The sequence below is a fragment of the Propithecus coquereli genome, unplaced genomic scaffold (assembly GCF_000956105.1).
Source record: "Propithecus coquereli isolate 6110/MARCELLA unplaced genomic scaffold, Pcoq_1.0 Scaffold116, whole genome shotgun sequence".
Taxonomy (NCBI): domain Eukaryota; kingdom Metazoa; phylum Chordata; class Mammalia; order Primates; family Indriidae; genus Propithecus; species Propithecus coquereli.
In genome coordinates, this window is record NW_012135636.1 from 2,912,691 (window position 1) to 2,930,292 (window position 17,602).

The 17,602-nt window shown below is 36.9% G+C and overlaps 1 protein-coding gene across 1 annotated transcript in view; it reads left to right on the top strand.

Moving 5' to 3' along the window:
- Positions 1 to 17,602, top strand: part of LOC105821278 — a 99,260-nt gene that overhangs the window by 41,454 nt on the left and 40,204 nt on the right.

The following is a 17,602-nucleotide window of genomic DNA, read 5'->3' on the forward strand; positions in this document are numbered from 1 at the left end:
TGGTTTTAATATGTGGAACCTTTACAATTTCTTGTTTAATAAAATTTGTGTTAAAAAAAGTAGTGATTGTGGGCATTCTTGTTCTATTCTTGACTTTAAAACAAAGGCTTCTAGAGGTTTACTACTAAGTATGATGTTTATGATACTAATAGCTTTTTGATATTATTTATTAGGTTCACTTTGTTTCTCAGTTTGCTAAGAATTTTTTTGAATACTTTCTCTCTTTAATCTGTTATTGTGATTTATTAGTCGATCTGAACTATTCTTGCATTCTGGGAAAGATGCTCTTGGTTACAGTTTATTTATATACACTGATGATTCTATTAGTGTTTTTGCATTTGTGGTCATAGGCGAGATTAGGGCATAGTTTTTTTCTTATACTGCCTTTGTCCGTATTTAATATCGAGGTTGTACTAGCCTCATAAGTTGGATGCTTGCTTTCTGTTTCTATTCTTCAAAACCAGTTTGTATAAGAGAGACGTTATTTGTTCCTTTAAAGTTTGATAATTTTCACCTGTAATGTTTTCTGGCCTGGTATCTTGGGTATGGAGAGATTTTAAAAAATTATCTCAGTTTCTTGAATGATTATTAATTTATTCAGCCTTTAAATTCCTTTCTTCCTCCCAGGTCAATTTTCTGATGATGTATTTCTAGGCAATTTTTTTTTATTCAAATTTCCCCATATTTATTGTCATGAAGTTATTCATAGATTATTTCTTCTTATTCTGTAGCTTGGCCTTTTGATTTCATAGCTGTGGAGTCTGTCTCAGCATGTAGTAGGTATGAATCTCAGTCTGTAAACACAGAAGTGCAAAAACTATGTTTATTTCTCTAGAACTCAATTTAGTCTTTATTTGGAGCCTCCATTCCATCAGGGTCACAGAGTCTTGGTCTCAGGCAATTTGGGGATTCCCCCCTCCCCAACCCTGGGATATATAGAGTTCCTTAAGGTCATGTGCCACGCTGGGCACCATTGTTGAGACATCCATACTTCCATCTGATGGTCCACTTAGGTCTTCCCAACATCATCAGTTCACTTCTAAGTTGCCCCTGTTCTAGTCTCTAAGGTTCCTTTGATTTCCTGAGCTCTCTCATTCATATTTGCTACTCTTGGTTACACAGAAGTTATTTTGCTGTTCTCAAGCCATTCTGGGTCCTGATAAACTGTGAGATTATGTAATGCTCCTTCTACCTTGACCCTCCACATGGCCATTCTTCTCAAGGATCTTGCTGCTTCTTGGATTCTCCATGGGAAGTGGTCCCAGGTCTTTTCTGTTCTTCATTCCTACAAACACATCTCCCTCTTGTTTCCTTTGGACTTAGTGCTGGGGAGCTGGGTGTGAGCCCCTATCCCAGGGACCCACCAATGTCTATGTTTTCATCACCTCCCTGCCAACTTTCTCTGGCCCAGGAATTCAATTCTTTTCTAGCTGCAGAGGAAGGAAATGTTACATATACTCATCTTGTTTTCTCCCAAATCACTTGTCATTGTCCTATATTCTTTTATTTCACCCAGTTCCTAGGTTTTTAAAATTTGAAAGCTGGAAAGAAGCTCTTCTTTTATTACTTTATGTTCTTCTGTAGCACTTTTTACCTGAGGCCATGGGCCTACAATAGCCAATCTGGGTAAGAGGAGAGAATATTGAGTGTGTGGGTTGGAAGGAAACATCATTGGATATTTCACAGCTATCTCTTTAATCTCTTCACTTCACAGATGAGAAGATAGAGCCTCAGAGAAGTAACTAATTTGCCAAGGCCACAAGTAGTGGAGTGGAGAGACCAAACCCCAGATACACTAACTACTACTCTTATATTCTTTGATGTTACTTATTGTTGAACAGTTACTTGAAACCCTTATGGAGTTTAGGTTCTACAACCTGATGTATATTCCAGCTAGATTGTTGGATACATTGTAACTGCTATCATGAGGGTTCTTTAGCAAATGAATCATTTTAGATACTGTATTTTCTTGACAATTAGGGTTTCAGTCCTTTAAGGACAAATATGCCTTCTTTTATGCTTACTCTTTCAGCAGAAACATTTTCTAAAATCTGCTATATTCTTTCCGCTTTGTACAAATGGATGTGACTTATTCCTCCTTGCATTCCCATTACCTAGCATGGGTATGCCCCAGTGGAGGAGCTAAGCTGATTCTTGAGGACAAAGGGCACCATTTTGGATGTTGATTCTTCATGCTGTGGTATAATATGGCGATGCCCCTGAAGGTCTTGTTGGGTGTATGAAGCATTTTCCCCACACCCTGTATTCAGCTGTGCTTTGAGCTCTTTTGTTTTCTTGTTATAATTTTTGTTTCCTCCTTCCCATTAGACTGACAGTTGTCTGTTTTGCAGTGAGTGTGTCAGTATGTTATAAGTAGCCCCTCTCCCACAGCTCTCTTCCTAATATCTTATTTCTATTCTGCCCTAGGCTTAGAAACTAGATAAATAAGCTTGGTAATATTGTTTGTGAAGTGAGAGTAAACAGCCTCTGAGGGAGAGCCTCGAAAGCTTTCCTATGGGAAAGTGTGTGAGCTTCCTCTGCACCGGGCTTTGCTGGCATACTTTTTTTTTTTTTTTTTGCCTGCTCTAAACCCTTTTTTGTGTACATCCTGCTTCCCGTCCCTGCTAGATCCATGAGGTTGTTGGATGTCTGCACAGTGAATAGGTGAGGGATAACGACTTTTTAAAAATTGATTTAGAGATACTGTAAAAATATTTTTGCATTTGAATAAGCCATATTCTTAGCATAGAGCTAAGATCCCTTGCAAATCAGAATAAAAAATAATAGCCATAGAACCACAGAATACCTTTGGGCAATTTGATTATTTAAGATGCAAACTGTAACGCTGACCTTGGGGGCTTTTTGAACCACAGCTGTCAGTTTAAACAAAACTCCAAACCTAATTAAACTTTGTTGGATGGGGTACTAGCTTGAGAACTGGTTGGACAGCTTTTAAAACTTAATGACGCAGTTCTTTACCAGAAAACAAATAGAAGTATTAATACTTAGTACATACATTCTTTAAGGCTAACCATAAGGACTTCATTTTATCACTTTTTAGAAAACAGAGAACAATTTCCTGCACACAGATGAGTTGTAATGTTTACAAATTTTCTTCACTTGGTTGTTACAATGTGAAATTGAGCTATTTTCCCATATCCTTTCCTTCCTCTTCCTTACCTGCTCCTCTTTTCTTTTTCTTTCTCTCATTTTTTCCTTCTCTGTCTCCTTCTCTTTCTTCTACCTGTCAGTACAATTTATGTGGTTCTTAGTTAACTGTCATTATGCATTTGAATACATAAATAAACATAGTCAGCCTTTTCAATTTTCACTTGGTTCTTAGAAGAAATGGAATATGTATATTGTATATATTATGTATATTTTTCATCCATGATTCACTTTTGGCTTATTTGTGAAAACACTGAATTATTCTTTCGCAAATATTTATCAAGTACCTTCAAGGTGCCAAATATTAGGGATATGTCATTTCCCATATGTACATTTTAATATATATTCATGAAAGGAACATTTCTGCATGTAAGTTGTTTAGTATGACTCAGGTACAGAGGGTACTCATCTCAGTGGTGTGCACCTGTATTCCCAACTACTCTGGAGGCTGAGGTGAGAGGATCACTGGAGGCCAGGGGTTCGAGGCTGCAGTGAGCCATAGTCACCCCACTGCACTCCTGCCTGGGTGACAGAACAAGAGCCTGTCTCTAAAAAAAACAAAAAGAAAAAAGCAGAGAGGGCAAGTTTGGGATCAAGCCAGGGTGTGCTGCAGAGTCTGGAGGGAAATGAAGCTGGAGAGGCAGGGAGTGGTCAACATGTGGCCTCGGGAAGGAGTTTAGGTTTGATTTTTTTTTTTTATTTCAAAATATTAAGGGGGTACAAATATTCTTATTACATGGACACCTTTTTATAATGCTTAAGGTGGGGCTTTTGGTGTGCTTGTCACCAGAGCAGTGTTTGTTGTACCCAATAGGTAAGTTTTTATCTCTTGCCCTCCCCCCCGCCTCTTCTTGGTTTCCAATGTCCTTTATTTCTCTTTGCACCCGTGTGTGCCCATCAATTAGCTCCCAGTTATTAGAGAGTATATACGGTGTTTGTTTTTCCATTCCTGAGATAATTCACTTAGGATGATGGTCTCTAGTTCCATTCAAGTTGCTGCAAAGGACATTATTTCATTCTTTTTTATGGCTGAGTAGTAAGGAGTTTAGGTTTGATTCTGATGGCACTAGGCTGCCACTGAAGAATTTGAAGCAGGAGAGTGACATCATGCAATTAATATTCTGAAAAGATCATTCTGGCGGTGATGCTAACGTGGACTTGTGGGAAAAAGAGTTAGGAGGTGAGGCCTCAATCCAGAAAGACACAAAGAACGTCTGAATTAAGGCAGGGGTAATGTGGCTGGATAGTAGGGCACAAACGAAACAGACAGCAGGAGATACTCACGTGATGGGCGCAGAATTTGGTGGGGATGATGACAATAAGCCCTTAGGCTGGACCACATGAAGTTGCTGTTTTTGTGGGTAAAAAATTATCAAATCAGCAACTTCATTTGGTTCAACTTAATCCATTGTAGCAGGTTGAGGAGGGATGGTGAGGACCTGATTAGAGAAAAATTTACAGTAAGATTGGCTGGGATAGAAAGAAAAGAAATTGGGCTATAGCTAAAAGAGGTTGTATAAGGATTTTCTTTTAAATGAATGTTTAAATGCTGAGGGGAAAGACTTAGCACAGAGAGAGAGAGAGAGAGAGAGAGATATTGAAGACACAAGAAGAGGAGTTAGATTTAATTTTTGTTGTTATTATTTATTTTATTGCTTATTTTTCATTATACTTTAATTTTTATATTTTGGTCAAAGTAATACATAAACACAGTTAAAAAAGTCATACAGTGCTACTAGGCTTATAATAGCAGTTCCTTGCCAAACTTTTCTATGTCTCTCATTCCTACTCCCCATAGACAACCACTTTCCAGCCTTTTAGCTATTTCATCTTATATACATCTTTATATTTCTAAATTATATTTTAATGCTGCTTGTTTCTGATTTTTCCCCATGTTAGACAGCATCTTTTGATTTCCTATTATGGAATATTAGGATTTATTTGCTTTTACTACCACCCACTCCTACCCTATGATAATACACTTTCCTTTCCTATCTTCCCAATACAGTTAATCATAATTTTTGGTATTTGCAATATTATATTTAGGTAGATACTACAGTAACATTTCCTTTCTCAAGTAACTGCCTTTTCCCAGAATTAATGATTACAAAGGTTTTTTTTTCACCCAATTACTTAATTTTCTATGTATACATCACTACCTTCCCTAAAATCTTTCTGCAAGTGTAAATGTCTTCTTAATATATTTAGATACATCAGGTAATCTCTCCTATTCTTTTTTTGAGATGTTCCTTTAGGAGCCCTTTGATCTCCTAGTGTAATCAGGATTAATGGCTCCCTGGGCTTGCTACTTAGCTGTAGCCTTGGCTTTTGCCTTCCCCTGCTGATTGGATCCCCTATCTTCCATTTCCTGGCTCACTAACTACCAAGAAAGGGGACATGGGAAGTACATGTTGATGTTTTTTAGATCTTGTCCATCTGAAGATTTTATTATTTTACCTTCCCTTAAAATAATAGTTTGGCTGGTAGTAGAATTCTAGGTTGGAATCATTTTACTGAGAGTTTGGAAGTGTTCTAACTCTTTTTATATTTACGGTTGCAGATGAGAAATCCAATGATGTTCTCATTTCTGTTCCTTTTTTAGTGACGTTTTCCTTCCTCTCTTAAAAACTGTTTTAACTCCAAGTTTTCTGAAATTTCTCATTGACATGTCTTGATGTGGCTCCTTTTTCATTCATTTGTGGTGGGCCCTTTCCTTCTAATAACTCATGTCCTTCAGTTATGGGTAATTTTCTTTTAAAATCTATTCCTGTCTGTTTTCTTTCTTCTCTCTTTCTGGAGCTTCTGTTATTTGGATGTTGGTGGTCTGGACCAAGTCTCTGATTTTTATATAAATCTCTTACTTTCCCCCTCATCCTCTCTTCTTTTTTTCCTGAGAGAATTGTCTCAAATTTAGCTTCTTTCTTTGTATTCATTCCTCCTAGTATATTTTGTTTTCCTCAGCTGTCGCCAAGGTATTATTTGGCCGTGTGGAGGGGGATATAGGGAGGCTGTTTTCGGTCCCACTTGCACCCTTACTTTTGGAGTTTGGTGTTTACAATTCCTAAATCTTTCTGAGGTTCTGTGGTATCAATTGTTTTGCTTCTGGGCTTTCATTTTAGTAAAATGTGGTTACATTTCATAGAGAGTTGTTGATAAAATAATAAGAAAATATTTACAAGACATTCTCTTGTCAGCTTATTCAGGTTTGTTGTTTTTAATGTATGCCTTTTTTACTTATTTATACACTGGCAACTTACTACATGCCTTACAATAATAAGTCACAAGAATAAATAACCATCTTGTAGAATACATTTTGATGTTCTTACTGTCTGTCAAGTCATGTCCAAAGTAAACTTGCTTTCATATATTTGTTCCCAATTAGAAAAGTGTTTATTTAAAGCAGTGTCTTCTTATAGTTAAAGCTTGCTTAAGATAATTGTTTCTATAAATGATTTTTAAGAAATCCCCTTTATTGAGAAGTTATTAAACATTGCTTTAAGAAAATAGAAGTTGGAACCTACAGAATTGTCTCAGAGGGTAAGCAGCTCAGGGACAAATAATCTTTCTCCTTTTTATTTAGTCTCATGAATTTAAGAGAAAACATGCAGTTGGTATCCAGACAAAATTTAAATTAGTTTAAATAATAGCACTTCCAGAAATATGGGTAAGTCAGGTGATTGAGTTGTTGAAAAATTTTGTTTTCTAATCTACAGGGAATAATGTCAGATTTTGTAGTTGACTATAATCTACTAATGTTAATCATGAGATTATACTTTTTCATTTATCAACCTGTTCCTTAAATAATTTCTAAATTCATACTAGATGTCTGATCCCATTACTCTGCAAATGGGCTTAGGAATGCTGTGAGTGAAGAGTCTGGTGTGCATGACACTTACTACCAATGACAGCTCCTGGTCCCTGCTGTTAGGCTGCTTGCTTGTCCAGTGTAGCAGGTCCAGAGGTTTTCACATAAAGACTGGAAAAGCAAGAATCATGGCCAAATACCACCCTTGATTTATAATACTGTAAAGATTAATATTTATGATAACACATAAATTGATAAACATATTTTTCTAAATAGAGAAACTGAATGATCTAGAAGAATAAAGACATAAAAAGGAGCATAAAATTCTAAGAACAAAATAGTTTCTCATATTACTTCTATTTCTACTTTCTGCATTTTAAGCCACTTGCAGCAGTTTTAAAAGAAAACCTCGTGTTTTAATTTCTATATTGCTACTTTGCTAATACCATGCTATTAATATGAGTCATGATATCTTGTATTTATAGGGTATAAGCAGCCAAGCAGGCTTAATCTCTTTTTTTCCCAGAACTCCCTTTATGTCAATTTGAGGTAACCTTTCTTTCTCTTGAACTTTCTGCCATATCTATAATGAAGGCATGTGATTTCCCTGCTCTAGATTTTTATTTTCTTAACAACTCCTCCCAGGCTTATTCAGCATGACTCAGAAGCATGAAGGGGCCCCAGATACTTTGAACAGGGACCAACAGAGGATAATGGAGTAAGACTGTGAATTCCTAAGAAATACAAAGACATTCAGATACATTAATCCGACACTACCACCACCCAATATTTCATTCATGGATATTAATAAGGGACTTTGTTACAAAATCACTCCTCTTTGTAGTCCACAATTGAAGGCTGTATATCTTTAGGCTCTTAACCATCCTCTCAACTTCAGTTTTTTTTTTTTTTAAATCTGTAAAGTTGGAATAATAACAATTACCGCATGGGTTTATTGTGAGAACTAAATGGAATAACGTTTGTAAAGTGTTCATCAATGCCTGTAAGTGCTCAATAGTTGTTAGCTCTCATATCCCATAGTACATTCTTTTATTAATCTTTTGTCAAGTATCTATCCTTTAGGGGTCGGCTGGGTTTTTTGGGAACAACCAAATGTCATTTAGAGCAATGTCTTGTGAATAAAATGGCTGAACACTTTGATGGGGGTGAAACCATCTTGGGTCAAAAATCCACATGAAACAACAAAGAAGACAAAAGACAAATTTTCTTTTGTCAATGGCAAGCTGTATCTGAAGGCAATTCCAAAAAATATTCCCAAAACTACGGATATAGATATGGAGCTTCTAAAATGGACTCCTTTAAAGCAGTTGGCAACCTCGGGGATGCAAAGAATAAAATGTTGCCCTGCAACATAAAACATCTTTGAGCAGCTGCTGTCTGCCAGGTGCTGTGGTGGAGTCCCTGTCCTTATGATCGGGTGGGAGAGACAGGCTTCAAACTCTAAACAATTTTGTAAGCCACATTATGTTGTCACAGCCTGTACTGTGGGTAGTTAGCCTAGTTAGTGATGTCAGTGTATATTTGCGTATATTGATCAGAACTGAATTTTGAATTTGAGAGGATTACCCTGACTCCAGTGTGAGGAATGAACCACTGTGGTGGAAGGTGATTAGAGAGGAGGTGTGGGTTATAATGGTTAAGAGGCTACAGTGAGGATTCCAGAGATGATGTTAGGTAGCAAATTTAAGGGTTTAGTGATGATTTGGATTTGGGAAGTGAGGGAGAGGAGAGATGTCAAGGATGGTTCCTTTCTGGTGTATGCAGCTGGCTCCTTGGGATTCTGAAGATGAAGATCACCAGGGGAAAACCAGCTTCTTGAAATCTGTAAGGAACTAGGAGTGGTTGACCCTGAAAGCACATTCTAATAGCAAAAATGCTAAATAGATGTACAGGTAACGTGCTATGGGAACAATGAATTCTGAGTGAATGTTTAAGGAGGAGTAGAATTTCAATAAAAAATATTTGGAAGCTTTCTATTAAAAAAATAAGACTCCCCTCTGTCAAATAAAACACCTCCCTATGTCACCTGGGGAACCACCCATGAGAGTATTTGGAAAGTGAATTCCCTAGTGGGAGACAAACATAAACAAAGACACTGAGCTAAGACAGGTTCCAGTGTCTTTGGGAGACTAAATATTCCAATATGAATGGTATGAACAACCTATAAAGAAAAAGAAAAAATTATTGGTATGTTCCATGAATTAGAAATTATTTAATACACTGTCATTAAGTAGATTTTTCATAGATAGCAATTTAGAAAGATATTATTTTGTTTAATAAAAACCTTATCAAGTTAAGCAGAGGGTAAGAGTAAAGTCGTTGCTTAATTCTTAGGTCTAAACTCTAAATGAAATTAATTTTGTTTTTGAATTTTGAAGGAAGATGCCAATTTATCTTGTTTTTCAGACAATCTGGTATGTAATAAAGTGATAAAATCAGTGCAACCCATGCAACTCTACATAAAGATATAATTTGATTTCTTTTTATTTTTTCATGTGTACCAACCCTTAAAAACATTTGTCTTGTCTGACATTCTGGGGTGAAAAATTCATTCTTTTAGTCCTCTTTCAAGATGCATTTGTTCCACAGAGTAGAGCTTTTATATTACTTATCATTTACATCAGGGGTGGCCAGACTTTTTCTGTAAAGGACTAGATAGTAAATAGTTTAATCTTTGTGGACCAGGAGGCAAAATCAAGGGTGGTATGTAGGTACTTACAGAACAAGAGAGAAAACAGACTTCCACAGATTTTTTTATTGATGAAATTTAAAGCCTTATTAATGGACACTGAAATCCGAATTTTATATAATTTTCATTTGTCATGAAATGTTATTCTTTTGATTTTCTAAAAAAAAAAAACCCATTCAAAACATAAAAACTATTCTTAGCTCACAGGTCAAACAAAAACAAGTGGTGGGCCAGATTTGGTCTGTGGATCCCTCCTTTGCCAATCCCTTATTTACATTATATCGTGAAAGATTCTGTTAATCATTTTATGTAATCAGGTTTTTCTCTTTTGAACAAAGGAGAGAACATGAGGACATTGGCCATTGTTACTAGAAAGTATGTGTGAGGTGGTGGGGGCCCAGTAGGGGCATTTTGGGTTTATCTGGCCTTTTGGTTTTTTTGTTTTTAGAAAAGCCCTGGATAAGTAAAATGTCTGAAAAAGTATTTATTTCACCTTCATTTTTGAAATTTATACAAAATGAAATGATTATGAAAACTCAAGTGGCTTGAGACTATATCTGTGTTTCTACTCTAAAATTTGGGTATTAGTCTCACAAAACTGTAATTATATTGCACAGCTAGATTTATTTTTCTTTGAAATAGCATTTATGATGATATAATAAATTATCAAGATTAATAAGTTAGTCTGAAGTGTTCATCTAAATCCCTAATTGTCTTGCTTATACTATCAAATTTAAACTTTTTTACTTTATTAGTTATGCCAATTACTTAAGACACGATGTTTAGGGTATTCATATAGACAAAGGCTAAAGAAAACAGTGGCATTTGTGTCACTATTGACTGTCTTGGAAAATCAAAGAATTGTCACGATGAAAATTAATGTGGAGTTCTATGTGATAAAGGGATCAAGTTCCCAAATTAGCGCTTAATTTGAAAATGGTGAACAGGCAGACTTAACCTTGAGCATCTTGAGGGAAAAGGGGCTATGTGAGAGTGACAAAAACAAGCCCAGAAGAAGACATCTCATTTAAACCAGAATCACACTCTTTGTGCTGAGATGCTCACACTCCAAGGCTGCACCAGGAACCGAGAGTGACCTAGGCAGTAGTTGAATCAAACTTGTCATCTCACGCACACACCAGAGCCTTGCTTTAGATCACTTCTTACACTTCCTCTACCACCAGCATATATAGTTGAATCTATGGGAACTAAATGAATATATGATTACCAAACAACTTGCAAATGAAATGAGCCCTAAGTGTAAGTTTGTTTTTAGATCCCCCATCTATATTATACTGTAACTTAGCAAGAACGGTGATTTCTAGTGTCCCAGAGAGTCCTTGTCCTGTGGAGGTGTTGGAGCAGGAATGAGTGGGCAGGGCTCTGGTCCTTCCAGCACCCTCCATCAGTCTTCCCCTAACTGCAGCATTCCCTGTTGATCTGCTATATACGCTGGGCCCCCAAGTATGAGTTTGTTTGACAGATTGGTCCTGCTACTTCAAAAAAGGTGAAAGCAGTGATTTATAGTGTCAGTAGTATTAATTCTCTATTAGCACGCATAGCAATTCCTGGAGCAATGCAGTCAGAGTGCCTGTCCAGGCCATTGAGGAGATTTCTTGCTTCTCTCAGAGGGTGGCTCTCTTGTCAAACTGTTCCTGTGATGCCTTGTCAAGGGCAGAGGCTCCCTTAGGACAGAAGGAGATAGGAAGTAAGGAAAGATACCCTCAAAACTCTTTTGCTCTCGATATGCTAAAATCCACCCCCCCCTTTACACTTCACTACCCGTGTCCTCTGAGGGGATAGGTGGGGGAAGGACAGCTACCCAACCCTGTCCTGGTGATGTCCACTTCCATTCAGGGCTCTCACTGTGGGGTGCGGCTGGGGCTGCATTTTGACTTTTGTGGGCCCTAGGCATTTTTGTCTTTAGGGGCCCCTCTCACCATAAAATATATTAAAAAATATATTTTATTACCATGTTGGTATAAAGATAAATATAATCCAGACCGGATTATATTTATCTTTATGACATAATAATAATATATAATAATAATTATTCATTATTGCTATACTTATTTTTCTTCTGATTTTAAAAGAAGTTAAAACTAACACATTTTTATGGGTCCTTAAAGTATCCTGGGCCCCAGGCACTCTGCCCACTGAGTCTACTGGATTAGTCAGCCCTGTCTGGAACAGGGGCATTGGATTGGGGGAGGAGGACTCTTCTTCACCTCTTCATGGGACAGAGTCAAGTTAATCAATTCTTTCATTGTTTACTTATAGTACCCAAGTGCTTATTTTCTGGTGCCCACATCCCCATCCCACTCCCAGGCAAAACCTACTATGAATGAGGTATGAGTCTCATTGGGCTAGACAAGGAGACAGATCTGAGAGACAGCATCGCCTCCTTTCTCAGAAGACCAAGGCTTTCTTGTGGGGCTCTGCTCATCATGCCTGACTCCTTCATTCTTTGGGATGTTTTCCCAAGTGACTCTCCATGCTCATGCAAATGGGACTTTGGAAAGTCTGACCCATCAGACTGTCATAGGACATCCCCAAACATATATAAATTCCACTTAGACTCAAGATGAGGCTCCCTCCTCTATTTCAAAAACTTGAGGGTTGTTTTTATTAATCTTTTCCTTTGATCTATAAGAATATCATTAAGGAATGGAGAATGAGAATTAATAAGGAATATTCTTTTAAGCCTTATCCTTATTTCCAGTGGCTGTGCCTCAAGTTAGGCCCTTATCAGCTTTCACCTGGATCCTTACAGCCAGCTTCTGGTTCTTACCCTCCCTAAAGTTTGTTCACCAGACATTAAAATTGATTTATGTTTTCACTAAAAATTTGGCTGGATTCCTTCTGACCACAGGATAGAATCTAACTCCAAATCATAGATAGCATAGAGAGTCCTTCATAATTTGACCTTACTAACCTTACTCTTTTCTTTGTCTTCTAATTTATTCAACAGTTGTATCAGTCAGCTAATGCTATGTAACAAAACACATCTTCAAACTTAGTGGCTTAAAGCAATATTATTATAGCTATCATATCTGTGCTTGGCTGGAGTCACCTAATCTAGGCTATAGTCACCTAATCTAGGCTGGGTTTGCTCCCCTATCTGGGAGCCAGTTGGTTTGTTCATGTATCAGTGGACCAGATGAGAACTCTGTTCTGGCTAGAGAATTCAGCTGGGCCAGCTCTGTTCCAAGTGGCATATCTAGACAGGAACATCCAATGCATGTTTTTTTCCCCTGGAATCAGTGGTTTGATGAGGCATGTGTTTCTCATAGAGACAGCAGAAGTTCAATGGAGCAACTTGTAAGACCTCTTGAGTCCTAGGCTCAGAACTGTTATATCATTACTTTTGTCTCATTTTATTGGTTAAAGCAAGTCACATGGGTGAATCCAGAGTAAGGAGGCAGGAAAAGAAACTTTGCCTCTTGATGGGATAGACAAACGGTGTGGATATACTGAGAGGTGAAGAATTGAGTCTATTAATGCAATTTACCACACTGGCCATCCACTGGACTTTTAAAATTTCCTGAACACACCATGTCTGTTTATGAAAGGGGTGGAAAGGATCCATTCTTGGCCATTGTGTCATGAGGAAGTCTATTCTTGCTAAAAGACTGTTGTGATGCTTCCTGCTTCTTGGTTCTATGACCGCTTTGGTCCTTCTCCCACTGATTCTGTGAATCTTGACAGTCTTTCAATGCCTCCTAAATGATGAGAGTCTGTTTCTGATGCTCCCAGCTGAGAACCTTGACTGAATCCCTTGATAGCTTGAATAAGCTCCTTGCCCAGAGATTAGCCTTCTTGCTTCAGAAATTAGCAAAGTGGGAGAGGGAAATTAAGGTTATAGATAATGTGGTACAAGTTCCCACAACGTAGGGTTCATCCCATCTCTTAGAAGTAGAGCTGAGGGTAGGGAGTGAGGGAGCCAATGTGAAGATACCTTCCATTGGCTAGACTGTGAGTGCACTAAGAGGCATGTGAGTCTTTCTCCACTTTGAATGTCCTTTGTATCCACTGGACACATTTAGTTCCTATTTTTCTCTTTAGAACCATTTTAAGGAAATTCTGCCTTCTACTCTAAATCTATCTTCCCTCTTCTTGCCCCAATTCCTTGGCACAAATTAACTTTGTGCCTCTCTTATGACATGTATTATTATTTATTTTCACATCTACATATATGTTCTTTTAGGCTGTGACTACCCAAGTGATCAGAATCAAGTTTATTTTTCTTTCTATTTTTAGTAGGATGGATCAAATGAATTCCAAATTTGTTTTATAAAATCATAAACATACTAGAGGCAAGATTATTTATCTTCTGCCTTTTTATCCTTCACATCACCTCATATAATTCCTTGGACTTAGTAGTTGGATGATGTAAATAAAAATATGCTTATTCTTGGAGCTCTGAATTTTATTATTGAAATATTTATTTTATGTTATTAAATCACATGTGAGATTAGGAGGCTTAAGAGAATATTCTTATGGATTCTTCTGAAAATTTATCCTTTCTTCTCCCAGATCCATACAAGAAAATTTTGGAGGAGATGGAATTTAGTATGGAAAAGAGACAACTGAAGGTTGACTATTAATGCTCTTTTATGGGTGACATTAATCAATTATTCTTCATCTTAACTAGGGAAAGAATGTACATTCCCTAAAATAAAAACATAAGCTAGATGTTATTATATAGAGATTTGTGTTTCTGAAGGGGCTTACAAAATTTCCTTCATTGATTTTGTTTAATAATAGGACAAAGAACCATGTTCTTTGTGTGGGCTTATGATAAGTCCGGCTTCTAGAAAGCTTTTTAATTCTCTGTGATTCCATAGCTTTTACAAATAGTGTATCAATGGCACATGGAATGTGTCTTTCAAAATTGCTGACAAACGTAATGAAATATTAGGTGATAATATTTCATGCTGTATGGGATAATTATGTGGCATAAAGGAGGGCATATTATGTGTCACCTAGTATATTTTGTTAGCACACTTACTTTGTGTTTTGCTTAAGGATCTAGCACAAACTACTTTACTTTTTAATGGGCTTTCTAAAGCAATATATATCTTTTACAAAGGCTAAGAAAAATTATGCAATAATAGGTAATAAGGTAGAAAGCACATACTTACCTAAAAAATAAAAATTATTATGTGATTTTGAGATCTTAGGTTCTCTCAGAAGTGCCACAAAGTATGTGAAGAGCTAGAATTTTACTTTTAGAACCTTTTTTAGTTATCAATTTCTGTGCAAAAATCACCCTAAAACTTAGTAGCTTAAAACAATGAACACTTCTTATTTCACACAGTTTTTGTGGGTCAGAAATCCAGGAGCAGCTTAGCTATGTTATGTGATTCTGGCTCCAGGTCCCTCGTGGGGTTGTGGTCAAGATCTTGTCTGGAGCTACTGTTATTTGAAGACTTGATTGGGGCTTAAGGATCTGCTTCCAGGATGCCTCAGTCACAAAAATGGCAATTTGGTACTTATTGTTGGCAGGAGACCTTTACTTCTTCACCATGTGGACCTCTCCATAGGACTTGAGTGTCCTTATGACATGGCAGATGGCTTACCCCAGAGCAAGTGATCTAAGAGAATGCAAAACGGAAGTTGCCGTATCTTTTATGATGTAGCCACACACTGTCATTTCTGCCATTATCTTATTGATTACACAGGCCTCTTCTATTCACTGAGGAGGTGGACTACTCAGGAGGTGGGAATCAAAGGGGATGCTCTTGGATGATGGTTACCAGAGCCTTTTTGTAATAAGATGTGCAAGTGGTACCGTAATTGTTTTTGTTGAACATTAGGATGGGTGAGCTGTGTGTTAAGTTTTATTTTAGTTAACAGTTTTGAAAGGTTTTACCATAGAAAACATTTAAGAAAATTAATTGAGTTTATTATTTTATTCAGGAACAGCAAAAACAAAGTTTTTTAGATTTAGTGTCATTTGAGAAAACACAACAAATATGTTTTCATTCTTCCTCAGTTTGTGTTTTGAAAATTTTAATTTTATGCAATCTTGTTGATTAAATAAACAAAAGAGGTATATGAACTTTCAAAATTCATTGATACATATGCATAATTGTTTTCAGGTGGTCTTATATTAAAATATGAAATAAGAACTGTGTTCCCTTCTTCCCCCTCCTCCTGCCCCAAGAGCTCAGATCTTTCCCAAATTTATTTTTCAAAAGCATAGTTCGAATGGGTGCATTTTCTGATATTTATACTCTTTCCTCATTTCTCTGTATGAATTGGATCCCTGTTGAACTTGAACCCTGTGCATAATAATTATTATTATTGGTTAAATATACTGCTTTGCATTTTGAATAACATTATTTTTAGTCTGTTATTTTCATCTCTTTAACTGGATGTAAACTTTTGGAGAGAAAGAATCTTGCCTTATTCTTCTCTTGGATTCCTAGCCCTGAAGTGCTGTAGCACAGTGCTGCTCACATAGCTGATCATAACTCACTAAATAGTTGGTCCTTATTTCAAAGAGATGTCATATCTGACATAGCAGATGCTATAACCTAGAAGCAGACATAATGACTCAAATTTCTCTATAGGCTTCTGAAAGCAAAAGCCTGGATTTTGTGTTGTCTTTTTCAGTATAAATGTCAAAGAGTAAAGGATGGTGCATTGCCCAATCATAGACTTGATCATATTCTGGAAATATTTTTCTGATTGCATCTGTTTTAGGTGACCTGGTTTAAACAAGCTTTTCATGAATGCCATAGTAATTATTTTTCCCTAAAAGCACTGTATAGTTTTATAGCATAGGGCACCTATTAGAGAAGTGATATAAAAAATAGAAGTCTTACTTGAAACACAGTGATTCTGGGAATAGTGTAATTTTTGAATAGGCTTAAGTGATAGACTATATTCTGTTAGGACTTTTTGTAAAAGATGCCACATGTATTTAGTTATAGTTTCTGTAGCAATTTTGATGTTTAAATTTATATGGCAGCCCTTCAAATTGTATTGTTTTTTCAAATTACATTTTTCAAATGTTCTACTGAATGCAGAGTCCGGTTACCCGGAACAATCACATAAAATGTTTAATTAAAAATAAAAGTCAAAAGTGGTGAGAATGAATGTAAAGCAGCTCTGACATAGTCTTGTGCCTGTAAGCAAGATTCTACAGGCCAATGCCATCAGGGGTTTTGCCTCCAGGAAGCAAGAGAAAGTCAATGAAAATCAGGGCAGTTTCTCAAGAAAGTAACCTGTGTGGACAAGTATTTGTTTAGGGCCATAGAACGCCTTTTCTTTCTTTCTTTCTTTCTGAAACTTGAACTTCACAGTAAGTTATTTAAAGGCAGTACACCCTGAATAAGTGCTGATGAAACTATAAATGAGTGTATATTAGAAAATGCTGTTTTGTCCCATGTCATTGCGGCCAGTGTCATTTGAGGAGAATCTGGATTGCATGATGAAGAGTGGGGGCTGTTGCTCTCCCTACCCCTTTTAATGATGATTGAAAAAGTACTGGACCTGCCTAACAGACCAGTGGAACACTGCTGCCTCTGTGGCTGGTTCATCTGCTTGAAGCAGTTTAGGGGAAAGACCATGTGCTCTGTTTGTTTTGAATACTACACAGCACTAGTTAAAGCTCAAAGCTCTGGTTTCAGCGTCTGTGAAATTTGGGCTTCCTTCAGATTTTACCGATCCTTTAAGTTCCTTCCAGGTCTGACATTCTGAATTCTAAGTTAGATGTCCCAGCTGGAAGTTGCTCTGTGAAACACATGAAAAATGTATCCAGGATTGTGAAGCTGGACTGCTCACAGCTGTATAAATTTTCAGTTATTTACGGAGTTTAAAAATTTGTTCAACACTTTGCCAGACCCTGTGGAAGATGTAGAAATATACTACTAGTTATAGTTTATAACTTAGGGAGACAAGATAGTGTT